Genomic DNA, 16,268 nt, shown 5'->3' on the forward strand with positions numbered 1-16,268 from the left:
TTAAGAGAGTGCTCCTATTCTCAGCTCATTACCTGTATAAAAGACACCTTGGAGCCAGAAATATTGCTGATTGATAGGGTATCAAATACTTATTTCACTCATTGACATGCAAATCAATTTATAACTTTTTTGACATGCGTTTTCTTGTTATCCTGTTTCTCACTGTTAAAATACACCTACCATTAAAATTATAGACTGATCATTTCTTTGTCAGTGGAAAAACGTTCAAAATCAAATCAAATACTTTTTTCCCTCACTGTAGGTGTTAAGGCAATGTTTGTTAAGGTAATATAAGGGTTAACGTGTGAGTGGGTACTGTAGGTAATGTAGGGATTAATATTCATGATAGTGTAGTAGAATGTAAGCTCGTTTGAGCAGGGTCCTCTTCAACCTATCGTTCCTGTAAGTTTTCTTGTAATTGTCCTATTTATAGTTAAATCCCCCTTCCTATAATATTGTGAAGCGCTACGGAATCTGTTGGCGCTATATAAATGGCAATAATAAAAATAATAATAATAGTGTGCTGTGTAAGGGTAATGTAGGGGTAATGTGTATTTTACAAGATACCATATTAAAAAATCTCCTATCTACAAAACCGAGGACCATTATAAAGATTTCGAATATATAAAATATTTTTGGGCACAAAGCTTTTTTTACTGGGATACAACATTTAGTGGGATAAAACCAACCCATTTTTTGAGTCAAAGTAAATGATTTTATTTATCTGTAACCTTTGCTTACTATGCAGAAAAACTGAGTATTAAAAAGAGTATTAAAATGAGAAACATATAAATATAAGATGTAAAATAAAGAGCAATAACATGTTTTTCTAAAGGTGTAATATATTGTTTGAACTGTCCATGTGGTCTTTTATACATTGGATGAACCACTAACTGACACTATGTAAGAATATCTGAACATATCACAAATATAAAAAAGGTTTAGAAGCACATAGTATTTCACAACATTTTAGAATAGCCACAATGAGAAACCCGAAGGTTTATTTTTTTTGTGTGCATTAAAACAAATAAAAAAAGAGTGAGGTGATTTTAATGAAAAAAAATGTAATGAAAGAAATTAAAAGAGTGAGGTGATTTTAATAAAAAAAAACGTAATGAAAGAAATTAAATTAATTATTAATTTTAATATTTTAATCCCACATGGACTCAATAATGGCTTCAAATTGTGACACTTTCTATAAATATTTTGTTTTATAATTTTAAACTTGTACAAATTATTTTAATAAACCAGCTATTTAAGTCTATGAACAACAATAAGTAAAAAGGAAGATCAGGAATACTCTAAATTCTTTGCTTACATAAATTAATACCTCCTTTTAAAATATATATTTTTTTAATATTCCTAGAATATGTCTCATTGATATTTTTATTTCAGAATAAAATGTATTCTTTTCACACTTTGGACCAAGTAGATTTCACTTTCCTTGGATTACTAGTTTCATGAAGAGTGGAGTGCCGCCAGGCAGGGTCGCTGCGGATTGGCTAAGAGTGGTCAGCTGATGCTTTCAACCAATCAGTGACTCCCTTTCACAAAACTGGCTTGGAAAAGCTGATATGTTTCATTTCAAGCCAGTTTTGTGAACGTGGAGTCAATGATTGGCTGAAAGCATCAGCTGACTCTTTCAGCCAATCAGTGGCACACTGCACTTCCTGGAACTGAAATTTAACAAGCCGGATGACATCTAAGGGGGAGTTGTCTGATGTCTAAACCATCCCTTTAAGGTGTGGAAAAAGGGGATATCACACAGGTGTTTTTGAGCAAGGGAAGTGCACTAGGGTGCTATATTGTATGTACTATAGGGTACTATATTGTAATCACTAGAGTACTATATTGTAAGTACTATAGGGTACTATATTGTAATTAGTAGGGTACTATATTGTAAGTACTATAGGGTACTATAGAAAGAAGAATTCTAATTCACCAGCACAGATACCCGAATCGGTAGTGTGCCAGGAAAAAGATGTACAACCCTTGAGATGTGTCTTAATGATTAAAATATTGTAATTTATTAAATAAAGCTTAAAAACCTTAGTCTCCAATCCACTAAGTACTAATAGTCGTAGGCAGAAATAAATATTCTATGCAGAGAAAGCATTTCGGAGCATTCTAATAACTCCGCCTACCTAGTGACACTTCAGTCACATGGTTTGCCAGTGAGGGGATGTAACTATGGAGACGGAGTCCTCCCCCTCTCCCCCGCCCACGTGACGGGTCGTTATACGTCACGGTCACATGGGCTATACAGATTTCGTAATCATATTCCCATTGGCCCACGTGACGGAACGCGATGACGTCATCGTCACGTGGGAAACACGGAAGTAAGCTATGCTACGACGGACTCATTGGTCTAGGCAGGCAGGAGGAGTTTCGTCCGGACCAATGAACTGTGAGTCTGAATGATGGGGATCAGCTGCTAACGATGACTAATTAAGAATTAGGCCTTTTAAGGAAGTGGGAGATACCGGTGGATTTCATAGCTGCCCCTGACGACGGCGTCTAGATACGCTGAAACGCGCGTTGGGCTTTGATCTTTTTTATTTTTAACTATGCACTTGGGGTGTGAGGGTTAGCACTTTTCTTTAACTTAATTTAGTCACTCCACAGGACTATCGTCTTAGTAGGCATGAGCTCTATGCTATGCTGAGGTAATAGGGACAGTATTCAGGCAGCATTTAACTGGCAATTGATTAAGAGAAGCTACAGATGAACTTTAGCTGTGTAGCACAGACAGGAGTGATTTAATACCTGCTGGTTACTTATGATCAGTTTTTGCTAGGACTCTTGTTTAGAGTAAGCTACGAATTACCCCTGATTGTCGCCTTTTTCTGCATAGAATATTTATTTCTGCCTACGACTATTAGTACTTAGTGGATTGGAGACTAAGGTTTTTAAGCTTTATTTAATAAATTACAATATTTTAATCATTAAGACACATCTCAAGGGTTGTACATCTTTTTCCTGGCACACTACCGATTCGGGTATCTGTGCTGGTGAATTAGAATTCTTCTTTCTTCTGTTCAAATAATTTTCAATGTGGGTTACCCCCTGTTATTTGTACAACCTGGTGGCTTCCTTTGATTTCAGGGTTCTGGGAGGGACACCCGCCTATTCACCCCACTTCTCCGTTTGGGTTGAGGAAGGGGGGTCTCCCAACTGAACCTGGAATCTACTTTCAGACGATTATAGGGTACTATATTGTAATTACTAGGGTACTATATTGTATGCACTATAGGGTACTATATTGTAGTTACTAGGGTTCTATATTATATGTACTATAGGGTACTATATTGTAGTTACTAGGGTACTATATTGTATGTACTATAGGGTACGTTATTGTAATTACTAGGGTACTATGTTGTATGTACTATAGGGTACTATATTGTAATTACCAGGGTACTATATTGTAATTACTAGGGTACTATATTGTAAGTACTATAGGGTACTATATTGTAGTTACCAGGGTACTATATTGTATGTACTATAGGGTACTATATTGTAGTTACCAGGGTACTATATTGTATGTACTATAGGGTACTATATTGTAATTACTAGGGTACTATATTGTGTGTTGTATATCAATTGTAAAAAATAACATTCCAGCATTTTAGCTGTTCCTAGAGGCTCAAGTAGTTCCCCCTTACATTTTCAGTGTAAAGATTACTTGAGAAAAAAAAAAGTTAATAATAAAAGTAAATATGTACAAGATACATTTTGGAAAATGCCAAATCCTAAAAATGTCAATGGAAACCTGACAAAGTCCTCTATAGGTTTATACATATGAAGGGATAGATATCATTAGGGACATAGACAGGAGCATGAGTATAGATACTGTAATGGTAGCTCCTTGTCTGAAGTAGATAGCATTAATGAGGTGCGTAAAGTGTGTAAGTGACATCCTATCCTTCACTGACCAGGGCCGGACTGAGAAAAAAATGCGGCCCGGGCATTTTTCAATCAGTGCGGCCCCCTAAGAAGGGGGGCAGGGGCAAAGAGGGTGTGTTTTGTCATCACTAATGACAAGCTCGCCCCCTCTCAAAGTGAGCATGTTGGCTCAATGCGCAGAGCCACGCTGAGGAGCTCTGGCATTAGAAAAAGGCCCTGAATTTGTTCTGCGCAGCGCAAGCAAATTTAATAACATGTTTGCGCTGTATTTGCTTTTAAATTGTCTCTGGTGTCTCCACAAGTGGGATACCAGAGGACAAAAGGGCCAGGAAAGTGTATGGTGCATGTGTTTGGAGCCTGCTTGAGGGATTGCGTGTGTGTAGAGTGAGCTGACTGTGGTGTGGTATTATGTAAATAGGTCAATTTAATTTGTGTTTGTGGTGTAATATGTGTGGCTAGGGGTTGTAGCGAGTGTGTGTATACGGGCTGTAGTGTGTGTGTATAGGTGACGTAGTGTGTGTAGGGGTTGTAGAGAGGGTGTGTTTAGAGAATGTTGTATGTGTTTGCTGACAAGGAATGCAGTGTGTGTGTGTGTGTGTGTGTAGTAGATCTAGTGTGTAAAGGACCCAGAGTGTGTATAGGAGATTGTGTGTGTGTGTATAGAGGATTAAGAGTGCATATATGGTAAGGGATCTAGCGTGTATCTGGAGCGTAATGTGTGTAGTGGTGCAGTGTGAGGGGTGCTGTAGTGTGTGTATATATATATATATATATATATATTTGGACGTATTGTATGTGTGAGGGGCGCAGTGTGTGTGTGTGTATGTAAGAGGGGTACTGTGTGTGAGGGTGTTTTTATCTGCCGTCACATTCTAGGTTTCTAATTTTCTTTGTTAACTCACTGAGGGTTATTTTATATATTATATATATATATATATATATGTGTGTGTGTGTGTGTGTGTGTGGGAGTGTGCTGTGTGTGTGAGCGAGGGTGCTGTGTGTCTGGGTGCGCTGTGTGTGTCTGGGTGCGCTGTGTGTGTCTGGGGGCACGCTGTGTGTGTCTGGGTGCGGTGTGTGTCTGGGGGTGCTGTGTGTGTCTGGGGGTGCTATGTGTGTCTGGGTGTGCTATGTGTGTCTGGGTGTGCTGTGTGTGTCTGGGTGCTGTGTGTGTCTGATGGTGCTGTGTGTGTGGGGGGGTGCAGTGTGTGTCTGGGGGTTGTGTGTGTGTGAATGTATTTTTTATTTAAATTAAAATATATATTTTTTATTAATAATTAAAAAAAAAAGTTATTTCCCCCCCCTCCCTTCTTACCTTTAGCCTGGGAGGGGGGTTGAGCCGTTCTGCCTGGAAGGGAGAGCCATGCTGCCTTCCCTGGTGGTCCAGTGGTGAGAGTGAACTCTAGCCTGCAGGCTAGAGTTCACTCTCGCGAGATCTGAGCGTTGCTGTGGTAACCGCGGCAACGCTCAGAATCCCGCGAGAGGCCTCGGCGGAGCTGCTGGCTAGAGCTCCGCCGGTCCTCTCTCCTGCCTCCATCCCTCTCCTGCCGGCGGCTGCATCTCAGTGTCTCTGGGCCAGTGAGGGAGATCTTTGATCTCCCCACCGGCCCATGAAGGCACACAGCAGGGCCAGCGCTCGGATAGCGCTGGCCCTGCAGGGGCTGGCAGGGGAGATCCTGTGATCTCCCCTGCCTGCCTCGGCCCCACGGCCATCGCGGCCCACCAGGCATTTGCCCGGTGTGCCCGATGGCCAGTCCGGGCCTGTCAGTGACTGACTATGAATAATCTATTCTAGCTAGTCAGCTTCATAGCTACATAATAATAGGTTTGGATGAAAGGGACTGGGGGAACGGCAGGGAGTTCCACAAGGCACAAGCTCTGTTTTGGAAGTGACCCCACATACATGTCTATATGGATTGATCTTATTTTTGGATAACATTTTGCAATATTTTTCTTTGTGTGTGTGTCACCTACATAAAGTAAAAAAAAAAAGTGTGGCTCCTTGACAATCACGTTCTTTTAGTTAAATTAATATGTATTTGGTTAAAACACTGAATAAATAGTATGTATAAAAAGTCATGTATTTATTAACCTTTCTAAAATATTTGAGGGGAAATATAGCCAACATAGAATCTTCCATTATTTTAAATAAGGTATTAAATCTTTGCATTGAAGGGGAAATCACATTTTAAAAAATGCAGTAATAATGAAAACTTGAGAAGTAAAAATAATAAAACATCCTGCTTATGGGTATTTACGAGGGACATGAAAGCCTTTCTTAGAATGCAGCATTCTAAAAATGCCTCTAAACTATAAGCATAAAAGATATATATATCTCAGACGCTATTTCATCCTACAAAGAATCCATGTGGCCAGAGCCCTCCTCTTTCCCCAATTCTAATATGTGAGCATGAAGTCTGAATGTTTCAACTACAAATATTGTTGTAGAGTGTTAGAAAAGAGAGGGGATACTATTTGGAATTCCTATGCAGGGATGAAGATAGACGATAATGGTGTCCTAACAGAGAAATGCATTTTGGTACAGAGTGAGTAAACAACACGGGAGCAAAAGGGAAGCTAAGAGTGGCTTTAAGGGTTACATTTCATTCTAGGATTGTGCAATCCAAAATTTGCATTAATGAGCATATATATAAAAGCGATAAAAGGGGATAGTGATGCACTGTAAGCAAATCTTTACAGATGTACCAAGTCCACCATCTGCAGTCTCTACAACCATGACTTATATCTGATGTTTCCGGAAAAAAAAGGATTTGCATATTATAAAATGTTCTCTTTTCATATTGTCTTGCATATCAGTAAAAAGCTGTCCAATCAAAATGTAGTAGCACTGTAGGAATGTGTCTCAGTCTTGCCAGCCTTGTCTTCTGACACTGGTTAACTGTATAAAATAATACACTAATGGAACTGTCAATTTAATTACATTTACTTACTGTTGCTATTCATGCATATTAGCCATCCACACGTTTGCAATATTTGATATGAAGGACATCCATTATGGTAAGTCTTTTGTTTGTGAGTTTCAGTGAAAACTAAATTAAACAATACAGTGGACAATATCATTTAGTTAAATATAAAGTGACAATAAAATTCATGAAATATCTAAAATGTGTGTACAAATACCTCCCAAGGATTTATTTCTAAGTGTAAACAACATAAAGGTTTAATTTTAAGCTTAAAGCGGCACTGTCATGGCCGAATCCCGTTTTTTTTTTAACCCCCCTTCCGACTCCACTACATCTAATTGTCCCCCTAGTCACCCCCAAATGTCCCTAAGCCCCCCCCCCCCCCCCATATTACCTATTGTTGCATATTTATTTTGTGCCTGGACCTAGGTCCTAGGTGCCGCCATCTTTGTGTGGGTAGATGAAGTTCCTGTGGGACACGTCATCTGACCACACTAGATAGCACTGTGAAATCCCCTTGCATGCCCAGTTAAACACTTGGGTATCCAAACAGGAATTTCATCTATTCATTCATTCATCAGAAAGATGAATAAATTAATAGAAATTTCCAACGAATGAACCAAGACCTCTTCGTTCGTTCCTTTGGTTTATTACATGGAGGGAGCTGCGCGCCGTCAGTAATATGTAAAAATAGAAGCAGCAGGAAGCAGTGCTCCACATCACTTCTTAAGCCCCCCATGTCCTCCCTCACTCTATGGGGGTCAATATGACCCCCATAATAGCATAAGGGAGATTAACATATGCCACGAGTAGGAGCATGTATACTAAACAGTGAGCAGCCAGTGGCTGCTCATTGTTGTAAAAAAAACAAAAACAAATGGCCCCATTCTGGGGCATCTATTAACTAGCGGGGGGACATAGTGTCCCCCCCCCCGAGTCCCAACCCGTGCCCCGCAAGTGGGGACTATGTAACTAAACGGGGGACATAGCGTCCCCCTTGGTCCCCACCCATGAGTGGCGGCTAGGGGCCCTAAAAGTCCTATTGTCCTCCTCCCTGGCCCCCACCCATGGGCGATGGGTGGGGGCCCTAAATGACTATAGGGGGACATGTTGTCCTCCCCCTGGCCCCCACCCATGAGCGATGGGTGGGGACCCTAAATAACAATGGGGGGAACCTATTGTCCTCCCCCCGGCCCCCACACATAGGTGATGGGTGGGAGCCCTAAATGAAGATAGGGGGACCTATTGTGGCTAAATGTAAACCCCCCAGGTGACTAGGGGTCCCCAAGCCCCTAGTTACCCCCTCACCCTAAAGGTAAATGAAAAGACTTACCTGTCAGTCTCTTCATTCACCTGTCAGAGCACTCTGATTGGTTGGCTTTAAATCAACCTTTCAAATTGCAGGGCATGGGTAGGCTTTATAGTCTTTGCCTACCCTGCAGAGCACAGTTTGGGTGAAAATGTATTACTTTTTTAGCATCAGGTTTTGTTTTTTTGTTGGATTTTTTTTGTGCTCTGGTTTTTTTTTTATTTTAACAGTTGTAATAAAGTCTTCACTATCTGCATTCTTTAATTAAAATGGGTATTAATCGATTATGTTTTTTTTTTGGCCTTTTTTCTAGAAAAAAGAAGACATCAAATGACATCAAAATGTAAGTTATTTTTTATTTACAGGTATTTAGTTTTCTTGTGCCCCCCTCACTATTTTTAGGGTGAAGGGAGTAGGTAGGTCTTTATTAAAAAAGATTTGGGTGGGGCGTTGACTAGTCAACTGGGGGGGGGGTTAACATTTAGCCCCTACCTGTCACCCATGGGTGGGGACCAGGGGGGACAATAGGTCCCCCCAATAGTCATTTAGGGCCCCCACCCACCGCTCATGGGTGGAGGCCGGGGGGGGAGGACAATAGATCCCACCCCCATTTTCATTTAGGGCCCACACCCGCCACTCATGGGTGGGGGCCGGGGGATGACACTAGGTCCCCCCTTCACTCGCATGGCATGAGTGGGGGCTCGGAAGGGGGGGCACTAGGGGGCTTTTTTTTAACAGTGAGCAGCCACTCACAGTTTAGTAGACATGCCCATACTCACAGTATAGTAGTAGGGGCATGTCTACTAGTATTAGTAAATGTGTAATTTAGTAAATTTGGCTGAAAGAACAATCTTGGTCTTTCAGTCTTTTGGTAGATAGTTCTCAAATACCTTGGGAATTAGGGAGCTATCTACTAAGCGACTCCAAGATGCAGCCACGGCACGCATAGATTGGAATTGTATTCATTCGAATGAAATTCCGATCCGAACAAAGTCCCGAATTGCATCCTCACATGAATGGAGAAACTGTTCTCATTCTGTTAGGACGAAATTCTGTAGTTTCGCTGGCGTTCTGTCTAAAATGACAGGACATTCGGGAATACTGACAGGAAGCATTGCACTATCACGGAGGAAAGGTAAGAATTGTGGAACAATTTCTCTAACCACAGGAAACGGAGCACACTTTGCTCCCCTGCTGGTCATAGATGGTAAGGAGTAGGAAACCTCCATAAGACAAATAGTCCTCCTTTGTCTTATGTTTTAAAGAAAACTAGAGCAGACAGAAAGAACAGATCCTGACAGAGGGAGAGAAGAGGAATCAATTGGGAAAAGCTAAGTTCGACATGACAGTGCCACTTTAAAGCAAATTAATATACCATCACTATTTCTAAAATGTGGTTGTTAGCGCTTAAATCCAAAAGATCTTATTATGAGATAGTTAATTGATAGATGGACAATCAGATTAGTCCATAGTCAAAATGCAGATTGTCCAACTAATATTTATGTCAGTATCAGGATACAAAGAATTAAAGAATGCAGATAGTGAAGACTTTATTACACTCTAAATGCATATATTCATTCCAAATCATCACTCTGAACTTTGAGTCCTGGGGACCCAATGCCTAACTTGAATAATTGAGCATGCAAGTTGTCATGTCTATAGTAAAATTGAATACTTCCAGGAACTGTTAATTTGCTGATTCAAGCTTGTTTTGCCATCTCTTAGAGCAGAAGTTCCTAATATAGTCCTCAATTATTAATTTCTTCCAATAGGGATATTGATAAACTTTGGTCTTTGAGGATTGGGTTGTGAAACATAGTTCTAGAGATTTTCAGAACATTTCAACAAGCCAAATTTAATCCCATATGTTCTAACAGTGTCGGATCTGACAGGACCATTCCAATTTTGGACTCTTGTTCCTGACCAGGGTTGGTTTCCTGTTGACCTGCATCCAGTGACACCAGGAAACTGTCCTCAGTAGATGCACTCACACTGTCCTGAGGGCAAAAGGAACCTGCAGAGGGTGCTTCTATAGTTTTCTCTACATGGTCTGCACTAAGTCGGGCCAGCAAGATGTCTATAGTCAGCCCACCCATCAAATGTGGGTGTCCCTAGTGATGCAGGGTTGAATATGCTAAACCTTTACCTCTTTAAAATGGAAGCGTGTTTAAATGCAATACTTTTTTTGACCAGATTCATTGAGTGCATAATACTGCTTAGTGACAGAACTGCAAAAACAAGTATAATATTGGTTAATGGCTTGGCTGATACCAAAAACTAAACTGACTATCAGTATTTATGATATTACTGTTTATATAACAGCTGTAATCATAAACTATTTTGCATTTCAGCATTATATCGAGCTTAAACTTTTATTTCAGGGGACATTTTGTGGAAAAATCTAAATGTAATGTTTTCTGTTGCTTTTTTATGCAGTTACATGATACATTATTGAATCTAACAAAGCAGCTTCCTTTACACTAAAACCTTTCCTTTCATAGCTTACTTGACCTTTGAAAGCAAAATTGTTCAAGGAACCATCACTTTCACTATACGCATAATTCTGTACTTAATCTTTATTTTATTACTTACTGACCACTACTATAATGTACGTCTGTTTTCAAATTCCTTCTACTTTTTCCTTCCATCGGTAATGCATCAAACCTCTATATTCTGTCCCTTTACAGCATGATTTCACATCAGCACCCACTACATATTTATTGATTGCATGTTAAGTTCAGGGCTTCCTTATCAACGGATCTTATCAGGTTTTTTTTTTCCTTTCCATTGTATGACATTTTAAACATCTTGTAACTCACAATATCTAATTCACATATCTTCCAAATGATTGCTCCACCTCTACAGGGAGTCATTCAAATCCTTCAAAGATTACATTGTTTTAGCAAAGAGCTATGTAGTCCTGGCCCTCCAGCTGCTTTTAGACTAAAAAATTCCATTACACTCTGCCAACATCAGATGCCATAGAGGAAGATGGGAGTCCAACAGCACTTGGATGGAATTCCCTGTATCTCATTTATCATGCTTTTATTCCTTTTGTGCTATTCAAATATCCACCTTAAATTACATTTAAGCATTTAGTGTAAATGCATATAACTTAAACAACTTAGACTACTTTGGGACCTTAATCATGGGAGCATTTGAATCGCCAGGTTCCCAAATGTTTCAGTGCCTCGTAGTGCCATTACTTTCTATGACATCATCTTCTGTCAATGGGCAAATCTACAAAGAGGATGCACCCACTTCTCCAAGGCTGACCTGGCGTCTGGTTCCACCAACACCAAACCCAATAGCAAAACAACAAGATGACTTTGCTTTTATTTTAAGCAAAACCACTCTTAACGGCTCACTGTTGGACTGATAATGGCTGGCTGTTAAATCCTGGGACACAGCTGTGTACCTGAATATGTAATCTCACATCCTTAGGTATAGTTGTTTACCCCTAACTCTCGTGGATTGTTCTCTAAGCTAAATTATACTCCCTTAACTGTCATCTAAGCTTTGCAGTAACAGTTTAAAGCACTGTGACTGTGGTTAAATTCTAGGGTGAACTTCACTCACACTATCTAATGGCTCAGTAAATGTATTCCTTATGAATGACAGTCCAATGATGTATTCAAGTTTATCCTGAAGTACATATATGCTATGCTAGTCTGTTTCAATGATAATTACTTTGATTTTAGAACTTTGTGTGACTGTGGAGTCTGAACATGGATTATAGTTGGTGCATTATATAATGTTCTACCTCAAAGACTGAAGTGTTATCCTACATTTTTGCATTAATCCAATCAATACATTTCAAGGTTGATATTATAAGTAGAGTTAGAATGTGCAGTGAAATTAGATGAGGACATCCTACCAGTATTACTAAACTAAAATACTACTGTAAGTAAAAAAAACAAAGAGTTAGCCATAATTTTCTAAAGATGGTTTCATAACTTCTTCACTTGTCTGAAAAAGAAAGCTGTGGTAATAGCTACTTTGGGTGACTCAAAGTGTTTAATGCACATTGTTAGATAGTAAACCAAATCAGCCACAGATAAATGAAACTAAAATAATGTGTCATATTTTTTTCATTTGCCAAAAATAGCAGATTTCAATAGAAATTAACACTTTTCTAAATTAACATGACAACAGGTCCTGTTAATTCCTGGTTTGGTTTGCTCTGTGGAGCTAAACTCAAGATGTATAAGTTGCACAGCGCATCTGCTTCGCAAAGATTTCTCATTGAGTTGCATTGGGAAGTCTGTGATTGGACAGCCACAGAAAGTCTGGGCGGGGTTAGAATGGGAGGGCTTGCATAGGCAGCAGAGAAGAAAATTGCAAGTTTTGCAAGCTGATTTTAGATACACCCCATTAAAAAAATGCAGGTTTTCATGTGGGGTATACCTATTAAACAGTGATTTTTATGTATTCTGTGTTTGGGTAGTGGAGTAAATAAATGTTGGAAATTGTACAACACAATTAGGGTTATGACGGTTTAGAGTCATAAAGAGCATTATAAAAAAGGGTTCATAAATATCACAAGTGTTTGGGAATTAGTAAGTTTAACTAAGATATACTATAAAACTAAGTGAAAAAAAAAGAGTATAAAAATCTTTAAATACATCAATGGCAAAACAATCAAGAAAGAGAATATTTTAGTGTCCATGGACTGTATGTTTATGGTGATAATCTGGGGATAAGAGCAAGATCAATATACTGAATAATTTATTTCTTCAGTTTATACCTGGAAAGAGTCAATGACAGGATAATCACAAATTATCAAAATAACAGTCTTACCGAGTCATTGGGAAGCTATACTGAATTAAGAAAAACGGAGCATATGGGTGAGGCACTACTAAACTGATCAGTGCTGTAATTTCAAACATTACAAAGATCTATGTCCATTTTCTCTTTCAGGGATCTATATTCTATTCATATAACGAGAACAAAGAATGCATCAAGACCTAAGGATTACAGACCTGTAAGTTGAATTCTGATTTTGTGCACATTATCATGATAGCATCTGTGGGCAATTCATGTTTAACCAAGATTAAAATAATGGCTGATATAAACTTACATACCATTGTTCAGTAAAGAGGAGTAATCTACAAATATGAAAAATAATGCTGAAAATTATTATTTACATGGGGAGTAGGATATAAATTAAATTTACGTGGACATACACCGATGTGTTATTATATGACATATACAGGCATTATTATGGTCATCATTTTATCAAAACATATTTTTGTTGTTCTTTTTCAGCTTTCAAAGCATAATGTAACTAGTAGATTTGTGCTCGGCAAGAGATTTTGGTTCAGCCAAAACATTTTTCTTAAGAATAGATAATTTTCCGGGATACCTGAATTAATGCCAAATGTAGTCCGAAAATACAATTCGCAACCAATTCAGAGTAATTAAAATGGTGCTAAAATGGGCCAATCAGTGTAATGCAAATATATACATTATATAATATTATTACTGATAAGAGTATTTTCCTGCCAATGGGGGGTGGGGGGGGAGTAGATGGGAGGAGCAGTAAATAAAATCAATATTCATATAATGTATATATATTATATATATATATAATATATATGTCTGAAATTAATGTTTGCCCTCATTTAATTTACCAGCCATCTATGCGTTTTGTTACATAATTGTCAAGTGCAACATGTTATTATGTAGCCATATACTCAGATTATCAAATATCAATTTGATACCATAACATTGACTCATTCATTTCTAATGTTAAACTAATGCAATTATAACCGTCTCTCTAATGTCACAATTACGAAAAAAATATATAAATTTGTGGTCATTGTATATAATAAAGTAATCTAATAAAAATCAACCAAGACAAGTGTTGGTGAATAGTTAAAGCTCACAATTTTCAATATACCTTTGAAGTTAAACTTCAATTTTTAACTGCTATCGGTACACATCTATAATATCAAACTGGAAAATCTGAATGATGGATGTAGTTCACTGTTTATTTTTTTATCACTAGGGGGCAGCAGGATGACTTCCTGCAGAAAAAAAACCAAACAACAAGTTGGTTCTTGGTCAATAATCCATCATATACAGCAGGAACTCCAAAGCCACTTCAAAAACGGTTCTGATGTTTAACCATCGTGCTAGTGATCATGCATTCATATTGGGCTGTAGGCCAAAGTGAGAAGATGGTTAGCAAGATTCTTTAGCAAGGCTATTTTAGTTTACAAATCTGGAGATTTTCTTCCTTGTAGCAAAAAAAGCTTCAAATGGAAAATTTCAAAGACCGTTTTTTTTTTTCTTGAAAAAAAGATTGCAAATCTTTGTTTAACTGCAAGCTATATTTCTCTCTTCTGTCATGTTTTGGAAGACATGGTTCTTTTTGTGACATTGTAGGAAATCGTCTTTTTCTCAGCATATCTCCATTCCATTATGGAATATGTTCAGATGAGAGAAATGCTTCTGTATGTTAACATCTGAAGACATGGAAGAGGAATTCCAGAGGGAATAGTCTATCTGCCGGCTGGATATGGCTTATTGAGGTCCAAGCAACACATGAAAGTAGTGTCATTATCCCCCTTTCCCTTTTAAACACTCTATGAATTCATTTGTAGCTTATGACAAAGGATGTTAGATAAATGCATTGGTGGGGGTTGGTCTATATCGGGAGGGTAAAAAGTGCAAGACTTGCATGCAGAGCTTTCTAGAGGGAAGTACCTTGCTAATTTATTTTAGGAGTCTGAAAGCAACCCATATATGATACAAGACTATAATATGGTAAGGGAGCATCAGCAAAGAAGCAGATCATTATCCCTCAAAGATGTATTGCATACCAATCCTGATATGATATAAATAAAATGATTTATCTATTTAAGATAACTCTCTTTGTCTTTTACCATGTTTCCTGTCTTTTAAGGAGACTGGATCTTCTAATTGCATTTTACGTACTGGGATACCTGAATGTTACGTACTGACCATTAAAGTACCTGTAGATGTCTTCATACTATTTGTTTAAGCCAGCTCCATGCAGGGATCTTTGGCCTTTTGTCAATTGATTAAGAGAAGAACCTTTAACACTTTCAAAGTGTGCAGCCAACCGTTTGGCAAGCTCTGGGGGTTCCTTATTGAATCATCCTTAGATAAATTCTTCCTTGCACACAGCGATTAACCCCGCAGCTCTGCTCCCTTTCTAATATTAGTACACTAAATACTACTGATCAATGTAGGCCTAAGGGTTGGTCGCAGTCTTCAAGGCTTTGTGAAGATGTCACTAAATGCATTTTTTATTTGCTTGTTTATTTTTATTTTTTTATGAAGATGACAGTCCAAGTTTGACAATGTAATCCTTCAGGCTTGTCTTATTTACTGAAAGACTGAAGCAGCATCAAAAGAAACAGATGATAACAGTCTTCATGCCAAGTCTAACAGCTTCATTGCAACAAAAAAAACTTTCACATTAAATTTCCATATGGTCCTTTTTCCCTCTAAGAGATAAGGAATCCCTGCAAGAAATAAAAATAAAAAAAACATTAAGTAACTTAACTGTTAACTGCAAATTTGTGTTGGCAGAGACATGGTCAAAATAGTGGTTTAATACAATTTTCTTTACGAAGGTTATGTATTCATTTTTCTGTAATTTTGTCCTTCAGCAAAGTGTGAAACTGTTCAATGCAGTGAAAAATATTTCTTTACGTTTTCTCATTTCTGTAGAGTATGAAGTTTATTTTGAGATGGACGTTTTGCCACATATATTGTTTCAACTCATTTTTGTAACACACTCCAAACAACAATAGAAACAAGAAAAAGAAAAAATACCACACAATTATATGTAGGTAAGTAAAACGGTATGAGTAGAACTGTAGATTCATAATAATTTCATGAACATATATTATAGAAGACAAACTCTCAAAACCCTTTAAAGCGACACTGTCATGCCAAACTTAGCTCTCTCCTATTGTTCCCTCTTCACTTCCTTTCTTAGAATCTGTTCTTCTTTTCTTTATTTCTGATCTAGTTTTCTATAAAATATAAGACAAAGTAGGCACTAATTTGTCTTATGTATTTTTCCTACACCTGGTTTTCTTTGACACAAGGAGGAGCTTAAGTCACCTCCATTTCCTGTGTCAAGGAGAAGGGTGAGT

At 38.2% G+C, this 16,268-nt stretch overlaps 1 long non-coding RNA gene across 1 annotated transcript in view; it reads left to right on the forward strand.

Moving 5' to 3' along the window:
* LOC134601172 (uncharacterized) overlaps nucleotides 1–15,936 on the forward strand; it is a 19,987-nt gene extending 4,051 nt beyond the window's left edge. The window contains exons 2-3 of the long non-coding RNA XR_010090404.1: nucleotides 13,054–13,117; nucleotides 15,838–15,936. This is a non-coding gene — a long non-coding RNA (uncharacterized LOC134601172). The remainder of the gene's footprint in view (nucleotides 1–13,053; nucleotides 13,118–15,837) is intronic.
* The last annotated feature ends 332 nt before the right edge of the window (nucleotides 15,937–16,268 follow it).

The sequence above is a fragment of the Pelobates fuscus genome, chromosome 3 (genome assembly GCF_036172605.1).
Source record: "Pelobates fuscus isolate aPelFus1 chromosome 3, aPelFus1.pri, whole genome shotgun sequence".
In the NCBI taxonomy this organism is placed as follows: domain Eukaryota; kingdom Metazoa; phylum Chordata; class Amphibia; order Anura; family Pelobatidae; genus Pelobates; species Pelobates fuscus.